This window comes from Rhinolophus sinicus, linkage group LG10, assembly GCF_036562045.2.
Source record: "Rhinolophus sinicus isolate RSC01 linkage group LG10, ASM3656204v1, whole genome shotgun sequence".
Classification (NCBI taxonomy): domain Eukaryota; kingdom Metazoa; phylum Chordata; class Mammalia; order Chiroptera; family Rhinolophidae; genus Rhinolophus; species Rhinolophus sinicus.
The window spans coordinates 26241248-26258822 of record NC_133759.1 but is presented as its reverse complement, the minus strand read 5'-3'; the positions used below and the strand labels follow the sequence as shown (position 1 = coordinate 26258822).

At 37.7% G+C, this 17575-nt stretch overlaps 1 long non-coding RNA gene across 2 annotated transcripts in view; it reads left to right on the top strand.

Annotated features, from left to right (window-relative positions):
* The window catches only part of LOC109444555 (uncharacterized), a 121262-nt gene that overhangs the window by 44043 nt on the left and 59644 nt on the right, over positions 1-17575 (top strand). The window contains exon 6 of one of the 2 annotated variants that reach the window (XR_012489494.1): positions 2463-3113. The exons of the other annotated variant lie outside the window; for it this stretch is intronic. This is a non-coding gene — a long non-coding RNA (uncharacterized LOC109444555). Of the gene's footprint in view, positions 1-2462; positions 3114-17575 lie in introns of those variants that run through there. 2 annotated transcript variants of the gene reach the window in all.

The following is a 17575-nucleotide window of genomic DNA, read 5'->3' as shown; positions in this document are numbered from 1 at the left end:
CAAAAATTTAAAAACTGAAGATATTTCCAAAACATTTTTTCTTCCTTTTTTGACTTAACAGCATCACAGGAAATTAATGAGCACCAGAACCATAGTTATTTAACCCCTGTGTTTTGTTTCTCATTTTTTCTTTTAAAGAACAGTTGAAAGGTCAGTTGCTCTACCGAAGTTTACCATTGATTTTCCTCTTTAGACCTCTATTCATCAGAACTATTACAAAGCTATTTTATGATAAATGTGATCATCATGATACTCATTATCAGTAGTAATGTTTTATAGTCTACAAATTAAAAATATATCTCTTCAAATTAGAAATATTCTACAAATTATAATATAATATACCCTAGATGTCTTTCACAAAGACTTCCAAGAAGAATTCAGAGGAATAGCTTATTGCTTTACAGCTTTAACTATACTGGAATATACTGTATCTTTGTTTTAGATAAGAAGCTCTAGCTACAGTTAAATTGCAATTAATTATACAGGGACTGCTTATTCATTTTATGGATTATCCAAGTCCTTTGCTTCTCCTGTCATTAATTCAAGGCTCATTAGTTCCTCTTTCTTTCAATAAATGGGGAAAGAATGAGGAGCTAGAGCTCAGAGTAGCCTTGGATGCATTTTGATATGGGAGTAAATTAAACTGTTAACCAAGAGGAAGATTGAAATGATCCAGGGACCAGGTCAGTCATACAGTTGAAGCATTTTAGGCAGCTGTTTGTGTGGGGTAAATTAAAGGAAACCTGCCCAAATATTGTGCTAGTGAATCAATGTCTTCATTTCCTACTGCTGCCTTGACAAGTCACCATAAACATAGTGACTTACACAACACAAATTTATTATCTTATAGTCCTATAGTTCAGAAGTCTGATGTGGGTCTCCCTGAGCTAAAATCAAGGTGCAGCATGTCTGCATTTCTTTCTGGAGGTTGTTGGGGAGAATCCATTTTCTTGCCTTTTTCAGTTACTAGATGTTGCCCACATCCCAAGGCTCTTCGCCTCCTTCCTCCATTTTCTAAGCCAGCCATGAGCATCTCTCTGACCTCTCTTCCATCATTACATCTCACTTTGACCAATGCTGGGAAGAGATAATCAGTTTTAAAGACTCATATGTTCAACGTGGTCCACCCAAATAATCTCATCTCAAAGTCTGTACCTAAATCACATCTGCAAAATCCCTTTTGCCATGTAAAGAAAGATATTCACAGATTCCCAGGGATTAGGGCATGGGTATCTTTGAGGAGTCTTCATTCTGCCTGCTGTACTCAGTGAATTCTACATTTTCATATGGCTCTACTTTTTCTGGGTAAAATAGCAAACTACCATGATACTAAGGAACCCAAGAGTAATAGCTCCTATTTACTGAATTCTTATTTTTTAGATACAAATAGTATCACATAATTCTCACAACAACTCCACGATGTAAGCAATATTTTGTTGCCATTTACAGATGAGGAGAGGGAGGACAATAGCTGGGGTGAACTTACACAGCTTCGACCAAACATAGAGGCAAAGCCAATGTTTCATTCCAGATTCTCCTGGCTCCAGGTTCCACTTGACTCTCATACTTTTATAAGTAATTTATGCTCAGATATTTACACCCTGACTCAAAGACCTTTGCTAAATGAAGACCACGAAGGAGATGAAAGGGCATGGCTGAAAGCAATGTTTTTTAAAACTTCTTGTATGTGTATCAAAACCACCAGAGATCACTTGATAAAATGTAGAGTGCCAGGCCCCACCCAAGATTTATGATTCAGCATGTCTGGGGTGGGGCCTGGTAACCTGCATTTCTCCAAATACCCAGGTGATGCTGATGCTGCTGGACCATACTTGGAGAACCACTGGCCTAGAGAATGGAAAGCCTGAGTTAGGCTGAGATTCTGCTCTAAATGTTTTTGGCAGAAAGTGAACATGGAGGAAATGATTGAAAGAAAGGGCAAAAAGTAAAAAAAAAATAATAAAAATAAATAAATAAATAAAGGCGAGAGAAAGAAGTCATAGGACATTATAGAATAGAGGGGTTGGAGAGAAAAACTAATAAGCCATCTTACCCTCTTGACCAGGACAATTTGTTATAGGTGGTGACAGAGCTGGGACTAAAACCCAAGTCTTCACAGGTACAGAACAACTGTTGAGAACAAATATCACTTACGAGAGTATTTTAAGCCTTTCCTTCATCTGACGCTTTAATTATCAACACTGTCTCCATTCTTATGTCAGTAGATGAGTGGAGGCTGGCATCCTAGGTCTATTTGACCAATGCTTTGAAAAACATTTTGGAACACTTGGGTATAAATAAAGACTGAAATCTGTTTTTATAGCCATCATTTTATTAATTTAGGCTGTTCATAAAATACACTCTATTTGAACATGAGGGGGATTTTGCTAATTTTTTTCTCTCAGCGAACGTCATTTTGGAACAAGGTCTTGATGTGCTGTTTCTCATGTTTTTCTCTAAAGTTCCCTGGCAAGGCATGTGCTAACAGCCCGGCCTCACTGAGCATCTGGTTGGCACTAGAACAACGCTAAGAGAGACAGAAGGACCTGCTCTTCATCATGTTTTCAGAAAGGATTTCAAGTCTCTGGAGCTTGGCGGGAAATCACGTCTTTACTTCATTATTTTCTAACATTGGCATTTCTTCTGAAAGCCAATTTATTGAGGTTTCTGAAATGCCTTCTCTGACACCAAGTATGGTCATCATCTGAACATAAGATAATCAAAAGGATCTGGGAAACATTTGGAGTGAAATGTATGGCATGCCTTAGAATTGAGGCAAAAGGGGAAAGTGAGATGAGACAGATGGGAGAGCTATAGCTTATGCACTGCATTTCTAGATGTCAGCAATGTTGAAATATGTAGCTTAAAGCAAATGTAGATCAGCAAAGGCCTGAAATAACACTCTATTTCCTGGGATGATTCATTGAAAGAGGCTATTTATTGTGTATGTAGTTTCAAGACCATGTGCCTATTTTCTTCTACGATTGTTCATACATAAATATATTTTACTGGCCCTAAAAGTAGTCTGACATTTCCTTAAAAAAACAAACAAACAGAAACAAAACAACAACAACAACAAAAATGGTGGGGAAAGAGTTCATCTCTGAAGCCTGCAATGTCAAGGTTTAAACATGTTCAGATTATTGTAGTACCGATTGATATCTTTAACATAAGGTCACCAAGGATATTTGGTCCTTGACTGTTGATTTGCATCAGAGATTAAGTGGAACACAACTCTCCAGGCCAAAGCTTCCTCAGAAAGGATGGCTGGGTAAGAATAACTTTCAACCACATGGAGGGTTAAGCACAGCATTCTTGGGTCAACCACTGGAAGTCTTCCATTTTGGCTCTCCAGTAGAAATCTGCCTAGGAGTTCTCTATCTGTGGTAGTATGGATGGGATATACCCAGAGTTCAACTTTATTTCTGTGGCCTTGATTAAGAATTTGAGCTGATTTAGAGCTCCTTGATTTGAAAGCAAAGCCACTCAGAAAGAGTTGCCAGAAGTCATTAAGTGGGATGCAGGTGTTTCTTAGGCTAGGCTTAAAAAGATTGTGGATTTCCAGCCTGTATATCGAGCCTCACTAAGGAATCAAATCACCTCTTTTTGGTAACATTCCAACAGGCTCTTCTTTTGCTTGGCTAGTTCCGCTTTTTTTTTTTTTTTTTTACCAGTCATGTCATCTCCTTCTATCCAGGAATAGTTCCAGCAATCTACTTATCTACTTAGGATATTTTTATCAGGAGGCTATGCAACAAAGGTATCCTATCTTCTGACTTTCCCCTGCTGTAAGGTCATTCCCCTCCTTCTTCATGTTCCTAAAGTTTATCGTTGCAAACAAGAGTACATTTAAATGACTCTCTACTACCTTTTAGCTTCACAAACGAGCAATGGGTATAACAAACACATAGATTTTGCATTCCATCTGCAGGCTCCTGTTTCAGGATCCATAGCATTTTAAAATTCCACCCTAAACATGAGAAATAATATGAGGGTGAAGACATAGGAATAAGAATTACCTAGGTACAAATAAGTATTAAATTAAATTCAGTTTTATTAAGTATGGTCTCCAGAGAGAAATTGCTAGAGTAGTAAAGAAATGAACTTCATCCCTGCAGTGTTGTACTGAGGTCACAGAAAACATACTCCATATAAAATTTGCTAAGACTTTCTCCTGAGGTTGGCAGAGTGGATGATGATGATGAGGAGGAGGAGGAGGAGGATTATGTTTTTCTAAATGAAATAATTTAATATAATTTGACTAATTATTTAAGTTTGAGGTATATAGTTAACATTTGTATAAAACTCTGGAGTTTCCAGACAGTTTTGTGTGCGTGCGTGTGTGGGTGTGTGTTTGTATTGTGTGCACAAACGCATTCTTAAAAATACCCCAATAAATAATAATCCCAATCAAGTTAGCATTACGATACCCCACTTTTAAAATGAGGAATGTGAGTTACACAGAGTGATGTGGCCTGCCTAGAATCAGACAATCGATGACAGAGATAACCTAGATCCAGTGCTCTTTTCACTACACCAGTGGTTCCAAATCCTGCCTCCAGAGCTTCCTATTACAGGTACCCAGGAAATTCTGGAAAAAAACAACAGAAAAAACAAAATCAGTGCTCAAACCCCAACCCAGGAAAAATAAATCCGAATATCTGAGGGTAGGGTCCAAGAATCAGTATTTTCTAGAAATTCCCTGGCAGATTTGATATGCAGCCAAGGGTGGGGCCTATAGAACTAATTCTCATGGCTTCCTTTAACATAGCTAATATTGGAGCACAGTTTATTTAATCAATTCAACATTTTGTAGCATGGCCAGGCAGGCTAAAAGCAAAACATGAAGCATGCCATTTTTCATCTCCCATTCTCCTTCAGCAAGTATTTTAGGATATGTTTTTAGCAAAGAAGATACGATGAAAACATGGGGATATTTAATACAAATAACTAAACCCTTGGAACAGCAGGAAGAGCATACAAAGCAAGCAAAGAGAAGGTCCTAACTAGGAAACTCTACTGAGTAGTCCAATTCCACTAATGTCATGTGCACAATGCCCTCTTCTCATTGAACCAATCATTGGCATTAACCTTGCCATTACTCATAGGAAAGGTGAAGTGACCAGTGGAACTGCAGTTCCTGACCAGATTTATATCAAATACTTTTTTCTCCAGGTCAGTGGCTATCGAAATGTGAACTTCCATTCAAAATGGCCCTGACCTTTACTTTATTGGTCATTCTAAATGCTCCTACAATTCCTAGTGAAACAGAAAAAGTATTTTGTAAATATCAAGTGTATGCCTTTACTCTTCCCTCACACCTCTTTTTAATCAGTCTTCTTTCTCTGAGACTTAGTCTAGAGGCTTACCTCCTAAAATAGAAGATGGAATAATTTGATATCGATTTGCTTAGCATGACACTAGATTAGAAAATATGATGTGGGGAAAAAAGGGAATTCACTAATTTTCATGATGGTAAGTGGAGCTGCAAAGTTTGACGGAGACTCCTTCTAGTTGCTAAGAATGGAGAGAAGGGACAAAAAAAAAAAAAGATAATATATGGAAGGCCTCAGGTTATGTTCCAATATCCCAGCTTCAGAACTTGGGTAGATTGTGATAGAGTGAAAAGAAGCTCAAGTGCTTCTGTCCTGGTTGACGTTTTTGAAAGAGAACCTGTGCATTAGTTCATCTACTCATTCAACAATATTTATTGAGAGCCTAGTCTGTGCCGATTACAGTTCTCAGTTACAGAGATAGTGCCGCAAACAAAACACACAAAAATCCCTACAATAAGGAGGCCCTCAGGCTTGGTGAGGCTGCTCTACTTTGCACTCTTCAGCCTCACTCAGTTCTCTTGGAGCACCGATGACAGCAGAGGGGAGCATTGTCAGAAGGTTGACTTAAATCTGAAAGAAAGATACAGCTATTGAATTACCCAGAGACTGAGTTAATCATAGAGTCTGAATTATTAAATTGGTCTGTGATTAGTGAACTCAACTGATAGAAAAATGTTGGTTCCCTTCTCCCAGAGGCAGTGTTCTAGAGCATATCATATCACTTCGTTCTAAAAAAACAAAGAAACGAACTAAACTATGTTCCTCAGCCCATATGTTAGTAATTTTGCAAGTGCTCTATCAGGAAATGGGGATGTAGTAAGACGAAGAGTACGTGAGAAAACGACAAGCTGGGGATAGAGTGTTGTTATTGTCATTGTCAACACTGTTTAAGCCTAGCAGGCCTCAGAGAGTCAAGATCATCAAGAAATGAAACGTATGGAGAGATAACATTCTACTGTTGTTTGTGTGTGCTATTGGTGCATTTTCTAAAACTCTCTAGGCTGAGAACTAGAATTGCGTCCCTAGTTACAAAGATCAACTTCCTAGGACAAAGAGCAGGGTAGGTAGCCTGCTTTGGTCATTGAAATTAGGAACTGCCATGCTTGAAGGAATTTGTTTATATTTATGTATATTCTAAGTCATTGAAACAGTTGCTATGAACTGCTATAGATGTCAAAACACTCTCATGATTAGTGGAACCCTCCTATAAAATATGAAAAACACTTACGTCCTCTGCCTAAGCATCATGAGCCACATCTCAGGTTGCATCCTCTGTTGGACATCCATTTAGTATTTGACATCATCTTACTAATGTTTTACTCTCACTAGACTCTCCATATTATTTGTGTGCAGTGTCTCTAAATACACCATTAACAATTCCATAATCAAGGGATTGTATGGGACCGCATCTAAAGATTTAAGAGCTTTGGCAAAATGTAACTACTACTTCAAAGAAGATTCAAGCATGGCAAAAAGACTCTTTTTAGACTTTCCTTTTGCCCATTTAGTGTCAGTTACGTATCTACAGTGCCGGGCATGTTTCCTAAGTATAGCTATATGCAATAAGATACTCAGTGGCATCCAACCACTGCTGCTTAATTTTCTACTTATATATTCAGGAAAGAGCCTGAACTGTGAGGCTATGGGTACAATGAATGCAATTCAGTGGTAATGATGATGAAAGTAAGCAATTCTCCTCCAAGGAAAGATCATCTTTCCCCCTGGTTCATTAATTGGTTAAAGACCTTGGATCAGCATAAAATGCCTTCAGCTGGTAATTAGCATGCAAATAAGCACTGGTGCACAAGCCCAGGGTTTAAAAGAAATGAGGCTGGGCTTCAAAGGAATGCTGGAGACAAGCATACTTTAAGAAAAATTTAAAAAAATAATTCCCAAAGCATTGGTAATATTTGCTTTATGATGTTTTCCTTTATAATTCTGTGAACCCCACTTTAAGAGTTGACTCTGTTATTAACATTCACCATTGAAGTCACTGGAACGAATCTTTTAAGAAATAACTGTGAGAAGAGAACATGTTGTTTCTGGGGAAGACCTGTGGGTTTTCCATTAGGAAGTTTATGAAATATTTATATCTGATGCATAAAGCGAGGGCTTTACACAACAGTACATTTTACAAAGTTTATAAAGTCACTGCTGGGATTAATAAATTTGAAACCCCAGTATCAACTTCGTATTGCAAAACTTGCAATCAACGTTTGTACCAATCACGATAGGCTAGGCTATGGGGCTATAACAAATTAACCCCAGCATTTCAGTGATTTAACACAGCAGAGTTGACTTCTCACTCAGGCTACATTTCTAATGTATATGAGCAGAGGCTACTTCTCTACAATGTCCCGCAGGGACCCGCGCTGTTAGAGGCTCTGCCAATTTGTAGCTGCAACATCTCGAACACACGACACTGACTCTTGAATAGTTCACCCTAAAAGTGAGACTTGTTACTTTTGCTTTGAGCCCATTGGCCAGCACGAGTCATGTGGCCCGACCTAACTGGGAAGGGGCTGAGAAAGCTGGTGGGGCACGCTGTGAACATTACTCTGTGATTCTTCACACAGCAAAGATTTTACCCAAATCTTCACATCCTGCTTTGCTATGAAAACCTTGATCAATCTTAGAATCACCAAAATGATTTTTCAGAACAAAAATAAGAAGAAATGTGGACAGTTTTACCAGAGTGATGTAATAAAACTGTGGGGGGAGGGAGGTAGTGGGGGGAGGGAGGTAGTGCACTGACCACTTTGATGTGATAATTAAAATGTACTAGGCTACACATTAAGTTCGTGAAGTCATCCTAGGAAAAGTACTACATACCTCATTGCTAAATATCGCTACGGTCACCTTCAAAGTACTCACCTTGGAAAGCTATGCACCGGCGCCAGTGCCTAGTCCACCCTTCAAAGCAATTTTGGAACTCTTTTTCTGGAATGACCATCAGAGCTGTCATCATATTACCCTTGATGTCCTGAATGTCATCAAAATGTCTTCCTTTCAATATTTCCTTTATCTTCAAATAAAGAAAGAAGTCATTGGGAGCCAGATCAGGTGAGTAGGGAGAGTGTTCCAATACAGGTATTTGTTTACTGGCTAAAAATCTCCCTCACAGACAGTGCATGAGAGCTTATTATTATTCATAATGAATAAGCCCTCTGACATCAAAAAAGGTTAGCAACATCGTGGCAACAAGTTTGCAAATTTAATTGTCAGACCTCATAGTTTCCGTAGAATTCTGCCAAACTGCTCCTAGTTTTCAACTTTGAAAATTGTTTATCTAGATTAATATTTCTCAATTTCTTTTCATTATCTCCTCCCAAGGAGTCTTTTTAGACATTTGTTTCCTAAATGGCCCCTCATGAAATATTAATACTACAGATATACTAGATATCTGTTTATGTACTATATATATATATATATATATATATATATATATATACATATATATGAGCATTATGCATGAAAACAATAAGGTTTTTTTGTGTGTTTTTTTTGTCACCCAAGAATAAATTTTCACCCCATTGGAGGTGATATCACCGTTCCTCCCCACCCCCCACGGGAATGCATGCTCTAAATTTAGGAGAATATAAAAGAAACATGATCTATATTCTGGAACTGATGTAGTGGATTTCATGTACTTGGGATAGTTCTATCATATTTTATAACGCTATATATTTTTTCTGATGAGCCATTAGGAATCATGTGCCCTCACTCCATTTTCCACTTTTCTCTACTAGTGCTATGAAGGCGGCATAACTGACTGATTCAGAACGCAGGCATGGAATCAAAAAGCACACTTTGAAATCCTACCACGCTCAGTGGGAGATATATTTGATCTTGGACAAGTTATTATAATATTTATAAGTATTATAATATTTTGAACCTCTAGACCTCAGGATTTGTTTGTTTGTTTATTGTTGTTGTTTTTTAATCTATAAATTGATCCTAGAAGAACCTACGTTATAGCATTTTTGGGAAAATGGATATCAATATTTTTGGATATTAACTAGAACATAGTTCGTGGTAAGTAGTCTTGTCGTTGTTTTTTGATGACCTTATGTTTATGTGGGCCTATTTCATAGCCTCCAAATTCCAGAATTCCTTAGTAGGAAGGCCGGAAGCTGAAGCTAAAATTTCTCTATCACACGCCTTAATCCGTGTCACTTTAGGCCCTAATTCTTGTTTTCTCTTTGGCAGTGCTGCATTCCTGGCTTCAGACCCTGAGGTCACCTAGGGCTGTTAGTATTAGGTTCTAAACAAGGAACCTAATACTAACCTAGAAATCCCTTTGGTTTGGGACAAGCCCAAATCTGTGTGGAAGGTCAAATGTTCTTTTTTATAACTGTTGGCCCAAATGCCCTGAAAGTAATAAGATTGAAGGTTAGGACACTCATAAATTTTGAAGAAACAGTTTCCTAGCAGAAAAAACAGCTGAAGGAGAAACAAGTTGCTATGGTTTCTCCAGATCTGTTTATCAGACGCATCTGTGAGTGAGAATGGAGGAAAACACTTCCTGAGCTTGGAGTTCAAAGTTCTGAGTTCAAATCTTAGGAATATCATTTACTAGCTAGGGAAATGGGCAAGTTACTTAATCCTGCCAAGCTTTGGTTTCCTTATCTATCAAATGAGGGGTATGTCTGTCTCACTGAAGGATTTTCTGGGCTCAAACGAGTTAGTCCTAATGTATTGATGAGAATATTCAGTATAGATTAAGACTCTATATTAATTTAAAAGGTTATTATTATTTCTACCTACTTTCACCCATACTTCAGTTCATAAATTTTCCTAATTACTGTGGGAAGGAGGAGATGATTTTTTGATTACAAGTTTTTCTTCTATCTATCTACTTACCTATCAATCCCATATCATGGCCCCATTCAATTAGAACAGGTAATGCTATTGAATTATGAGTACTCAGAGGTCTGATATTAATTTTTAAAATGTCTGAGATGCCCCAAAATGCACTGCCATTTTCCCCTAGTATCTGCCAAATATATTCAAGACTAGATGGATTTGGATGGCAGGAATCCACATCTGCCTTCTCCTTTCCTTTCCTTTTTAGCTAATAGAGTGAAAATCTGTTAAAAAGAACCTATCCCCATACCTTGGACTATTTCCAGCTGTCTCTATAAATAAGGCTATAGGAAGGAATATAAATTGACGTCTTTTGAAGTTTGGCATGGAGCATTAGTACGACTCGTTTGGGAGGATGCTAAAGATCATAAAATGCCAGGAGTTCACAAGCACAGGATTGAATCGGAAATCTCTCAGGATAAAGGGCAAAAGCGGCACGTGCAAATCAATTCACCTGGATAGTTTCCTTCTGCCCTCCTTGCAACATCTCCCTTTCCTCACCATGCAAATGAATGGGAAGAAGTTGATCAAAGAGGCGTGAGAAGTTACTGCAATTGGAATCTTATGAAATTACAAATAGAATTACCATATGACCCAGCAATCCCTCTCCTGGGTATCTACCCAAAAAATCTGAAAACATTTATACATAAAGCCATGGGTGCTCCAATGTTCATTGCAGCTTTATTTACTGTGGCCAAGACATGGAAACAACCAAAATGTCCTTCGATAGATGGATGGATAAAGAAGTTGTGGTGTATAAACACAATGGAATACTATTCGGTGGTAAGAAAAGATGAAATAGGACCGTTTGTGACAACATGGATGGATCTTGAGATTATAATGCTAAGCGAAATAAGTCAGACAGAAAAAGCAGAGAACCATATGATTTCACTGATATGTGGTATATAAACCAAAAACAACAAAAGAACAAGACAAACAAATGAGAAACAAAAACTCATAGACACAGACTCATACCCTCTGGTAACCAGAGGGTAAGGGGGGTGGGGGAGGGAGATGAGGGTAAGGGGATCAAATATATGGTGATGGAAGGAGAACTGACTCTGGGTGGTGAACACACAATGGGATTTATAGATGATGTAATACAGAATTGTACACCTGAAGTCTATGTAATTTTACTAACAATTGTCACCCCAAAACTTTAATTAAAAAAAAAAAAAAGAAAGAAAAGAAAATCTCTCAGAATTGGATACATCAAGGGATATTCGTCCCTCCCATGATGTGAGATGTCCCATAAGGAAAATAACAAGCCCCTGAGCTTGTGCCAATCAGTTCACTTAAGGAGATGATGAAGGAGATGGGATCTGGAATGGGCCTCTGTTTAGCTGACAAAAGGACACTAAATTTCCAATTTTCTGCTGCATTATATACTTTGCCTTGTATCAGCGGGAAAATTTGAGCTGCTTTGCATGAATATTTTTAAAAAATGAATGCAATCAGTATATTATTAATATTTTTAAAGATACGCTATGTCAAGTTTTACCAATACTATACTGTTTTATCCATGACCTGTAAGTTAGCCTTGCTTGGTACCTTGCTCTTGCATCTCTTTCCCCTTGTGTATTTTCCAGGCAGTCTGTTTATCAGGGCAGCTGCCTAGCCATGGGAATTGCGATTCCACAGTGTTTATTTCACTTAGTAAGAAATCTGTGAAGAAGCCAGAGCAGCATTGGTGCAGAGTGGCAGAAAATTGGGGTGTTGAACATTAAGCATAGATACATCTAATAATTTACACAGAATTACTAAGGCACTGGGTTGTTTTTAAGACCTATGATCAAGTGACTGTTACAGATACTATTTACAAAATTGATAGTTTGCTGGGAGACAAGCCAAGATTAGTCATATAATTAAATAGAAATTAAATTGGGGAAAATGCATAATCATATTCTTATTAATATGTTAACTTTGTAAAGATTATTTGCCTATTGCAGGCATTGAGCAAGATAACTAAGGCAAGTTAATTAGATTTCAAGTGAATTGCCACCATGTTAATTCATATTTTATAAGAATAGTAATTAAAATTTACTATGTTATAGCTACCAGTATGGTATTTTATTATATCCTGTACTAACATTTCCTTATAAGTAATTTTAAAACATCAGCTTAACGGATTAGTAAAAGTACAATAGTGTGACTGGGCATTTATTGTTAATAAAATCCAGATTATGAAGTGAATTTTTATTATTCTTAAAGTCATTCACAGCACAATTTTAATGATATAATACATTTGGTCAGGTTTTTTTGTAGCAACTTTGTGCTGCAAATAACTTTCTATATGTATATTTAAATACATATTGGTTTTACATCTATTTCTCTAATCTTATTCATATAAGAAAACGTAATTATCATGGTCTTTGTACTTGAATATCAAGCTCAGTGGTACTATAATATGTCACAAGTTTTGTGCACTGGGATTTTATTTGGTCTGACCATTATAGCAGTTTGCCAGACATTTCCTGTGTTTGAACAAGGGAAAGGATGTAAGGGGTGATTCTGTTTCTTTCATGAAAGATTAATTATAATAAGGATAATGAGACAAATATTAAAACGTGTGAAGTCAGGTCAGGTCTTCCCTCTGGCAGGTAAGCTGCCCCCTTGGTCATTTGCCATTTAGAGAAGAGAAATTTCATGCTCTTCTGACTCAGAGTCTTAGCAGGGTCCTAGTAGTTGAGTCTAGCGTGTATCCACGGAAAAATGTTGCCTAGAAACTAGTGAGAAATCCTATCAGAGAGTTGTTAATCAAATCAGCTTGAAATAGCAGCTATCTTGCTGAGAATCTTGTGCAAAGAGTTTCCATGCTGTTGGTTAGAAGGACTCCCTCTTCTTTTCCCTCAGTGGTTGAGGTCAATGAGGAGATACGGCTCATTTGGCCAAGGGCAGGGTCTTAAACATGTTTCCAATAACATTGCAAGGAATGTATTAATGTTTCCACGTTTCACTTGAGGAAACAAAAGTGTAGCTATGTAATGTGCAGTGCCTAACGGGTCCTAACGGGTCCCGACTTTCCCAGTGAGTGACACTGGTTGCATTCACCTTGTGAATACTTGCTATCAACCTCTCTCAACTGCTGTTCTTGACCCAAATTTCAACCACTTATTTACATTTATACTTTTGTGGCATTTAGGCTCTCTGTACCACTTTACCCAAGTGGAGTTACAGTCTTGTGGTGGATGCTATAACTTGCTGCCCAAATCCTCCTTTGGGAATGAAGGATTTAATCTCCCAGCTGCTGGAGCTTCAGCTTTCAGCCCCCTCCAGGTACATGCTTGGGTACAGAGATCTGTCTCACTCAAAGTCATGTCCACTTCCAGGACAGCCTGCAGTCAATGACTACTCAAAGGTCAAATGAACCCACCATCTAACCCCAAAGTGGGGAAAGTTTTGAAGGAATATCCCATCTTTAAAACTCTCTGCATTGAACTTCAGTTTCTCAGTTTGCCCAATCTTACTCTTTTCCTTTCCCTACCATAGGAAGTGCACTTCCCTTCCAGCGCACTCCCTGATAAACTTCCTGCATGTTTAACTCCACCTCAGAATCGGCTTCCCAGAGAAACCAATTGCAGAAACCTTGTGCTGTTTCTAGAGCTTCTAGATTTGCCATAGTTTTGTGGAGATCATAGAGCTGACTCCACATCAATGTTATTTTGTATTTTCATTTTGAAAATACTTCCTGAATGGCTTAAATAAATGAAAACAACAGTTGAATTTAGATGATGAGGTTAATAAAAGAGATTGAGTTCATAGGTTCAAGACGGCCCTAATCTTAAGGGGCATTAGATAAAATGAGGGAATCTTACAATGAGATATCATTAAATTCAGATGTTGAATGCACTGATTAGAAATCAAGGATATAAATTTAAGTGTCTATCTGAAAACAAGAAGGAACAGTTCCCTTTGCAACCTTCAGTGTTTGATAATAAGATACCAGGCTCAGAAGAAAGTATGTTTTGTCTTGGAAGCTTCAATCATCTGATGACTACTGGAGCAAAGACATCAAGTTTTCTATAGGGAAAGGGGATTGAACAAGTGAGCAAATGTCTCTTGCAGATGCTACCAGTGTATAACACTTAAGCTTATTACTCTTTACACATAACGAAATCATTCACTGAACTTCTTAAGTACTTTTTGGCTAAACACATTCCAGGAAAACAAAATGGAGCATGGTGCCAAGAGGAAAACAAAATTCTTTCATTATAATACTTTTGGAGACATTTCATGGAACATTTCCAAATATTTGGGAAAAAAACCCTAAATAGATTGTTATAAGGAGTTTTATTTTAGCGTTCAGGAACTATCTAAACAGCTATGTAACTATGAGGTCTCTACGAGCTATTATCTATGTTTCTTACACAGATAAGATATCACACAATGTCTATGTTTTTCAGACTAGCTATGAAAGATTCCTATTTTCTCTGAGTATTTTCAGTCCGAGATTCAGGAAGTTTTTATGTTTCTTTTTCTTTCTTTATTTTTCTTCCTTCCTTCCTTCCTTCCTTTCTTCCTTCCTTCCTCTCTTTCTTTCTCTCTCTCTCTTTCTTTCCTTCTTTTTTTTTTTTTTTGTTCGTCATACCTTCCTGATGCCATTAAATCATGGCAGTCTCTGGGCCCCCCGGCCCCCCACGTAATATTTACTGAGGCTTAAAAACTAAAGATTAGCTAGGGTTGTATGTAAATGAGAAGTCTCTAAAATGTGCATTAAGGAAAGTCACTGCCTTCTGTGTCCATGAAGAAGTCTCTGTGATGTGAATTTATTTGCTCTTACACTTATTTTTTTTACAATTTATTGGGGTGACAGTTGTTAGTAAAATTACATAGATTTCAGGTGTACAATTCTGTATTACATCATCTATAAATCCCATTGTGTGTTCACCACCCAGAATCAGTTCTCCTTCCATCACCATATATTTGATCCCCCTTACCCTCATCTCCCACCCCCCACCCCCCTTACCTTCTGGTAACCACTAAACTATTGTCTGGCTCTTACACTTATTTTACTTAAATAATAGTATTAATTATGACTTCAAACAAACAAAAATATTGAAGATAACCTTTGAAACCAAGCAGATTCCGTCCCTACCACCTGTTCTTTTTCTTCCTATTTTTTATTTTCTTCTTCGTATGTATACTCCTTGAGTATATTGTCAACACTGATAGATGCTAATAATGCAAAAATTGGCACATTGACTTTTTCAACAAATATTTATGGGACGTCTATTATGTGCCCAGACATGTGTTAGAAATTTGGAATACATTTATTAACGATGTAAGCATTTCTCTTTCCTAATAATGAAGGGGAGGGAGAGCCATCTTTCTATACTCCTAGGTTTTATGGCTGAACCTAAGATATAAATTGACATAAGACAGATGAACAAGATGAAAGCAAAAAAATAATAATATTTTTATGCGTGTATAGGAGTCTTTAAAAGGAAAATGAAGACACAATGATGTTGTTGGGCCCCAAAACTTATATACCATTGTAAACAAAGAAATTGTCAGGATGTGACAAGGCTAAGGGGCTTGGATTAAGGGTAGTGAATTATGGAGCAGTGACTAGCAATATGTGGGGGAAACTAATGGAAAATAAAGGTTATTTCAGTAGGGTTGTTTGTAAAGATCCATTTTAGTATTGACTCCTAGTCAGGTGATACAATGTCCTACTCAGTATAGGGAGGGCACTTTTCTCATGAGAAATTTTATAACTTGCTTTTAGGTAGAAAGGGGAGGTCAGAGAGACCTTCCTCTGCCTGCTGTTTATCAAGTGGCTTCAGCTCAACATAATCAATTTGCCAAAGCAGCATATTTTGGGGTATCACGTTTTGAAACCCTCCAATAACCTAAAGTGATCCCTGATTTCAAGAGTTCACTATGGAGTAGGAAGCCCAGACATGTGACAGCTATGCATCATATGTGTTATATGTATCCGTTTCTATACAAAAATGAGTTTGAGAATTTCCCAATTCTACTTTCACATTGAGGAAACTATCAGCAAGAAAAAGAAAAACCCATGCAAGGAAACAGCTGTGTAGAGTTCTAGGGGCTTAATGGTAAAATCCTGGAACATAGTTCGAAGGTGCAGAGATGCATGTCTTGCAAAGATGAAACATGGGGAAAGAGGCATGTTTAGCAAAGGGTCATATTAGGAAAGGGCTAGATCATCATCTTGCATTTCTACTCAGAAGTCTGGTGATGGAAATTATGTAAGAGAAAGCAAAGTGACCCTCAAACTTTTGGGGTCTCCTTCTGTCATATAGAATTACTGCTAAAAATAGCTTCCCAGCCAGAGACTACATGTTTTAGTCTCTGGTGAATCTAGATGGTGATTAGTATTCATTAATTGAATGTAAGCAGCAGGGTAATGTGTCATTCCCAGGTCAAGGTGGGGAAAGACCAATCATTTGTCTTATCAACTACCGACAGCACCTGTTTGAATAATGACACCCACGGCAACCTTGGAAGTTACTGACACGTAGAAAATGGCTGTCTGCAGCAACCTGGGTTCTTGAGTGATTGGATGAGGCATAGCCCCCACCTCCACTAACCAAGAACACATACATTGGATACAAGTGAGAAATCAACTTTTATTCTATTATGGCACTGACATTTTCAATTTTCTTGGTCACTGCAGCTAGCTCTACCCTAACTCTACCCTAAGTATTTGGTTGGTGCAAACGTAATTGTGGTTCAAAAGGTTAAAAAAAAAAAATTGCAAAACCCACAATCACTTTTGCACCAACCTACTAATACAAGGGGCCATTAGACAATTTTTCATATAGGTATGACATAATCAGATGTATGCTTTTGAAAAAGGAAGATGTATTGGTGTGGGCAGGAAGGTCATGGTATTGGAAGGCTGCAATCAACTACCAGAAAATTAGGCCTGTCTCATCAGGACTTTTACAGGAAAAGTCCAGGATCTCTTCTGGCAATATTTGCATGGTCCATCCTACAGGAATTTCTTCTAGCTTAGTGAGGGATAAGTTTAGATGGCTCCCAGCTTTTCAAATATGAGTGGCAAGTTTAAAAAAATAATACAGAAATATCCAGTTAATAATAGAACTTGTGGTAGAGGAAACACGCATATTAGATTTGGAGCACCCAAAATATAATGATTAGGGGTGACTGGGTCTTGGACCACCCCATTAAAACATTTGAAATGAAAGATTCTTTTTAATGGAAAATCTACATCTGTTGTAAAAAGGAATACATTTGGTTCAACTCTTCTTCATAGAAAAAGGTTCTTTTGTCATATGGACGTTAGCCACTTCATAAAGATCGGACTGCCATGATATATTTCAGGCATGAGTGCCTGGAGGCTTATAAATGCATGGCGAGTGGAGCTTATAGAGAGAAATCCC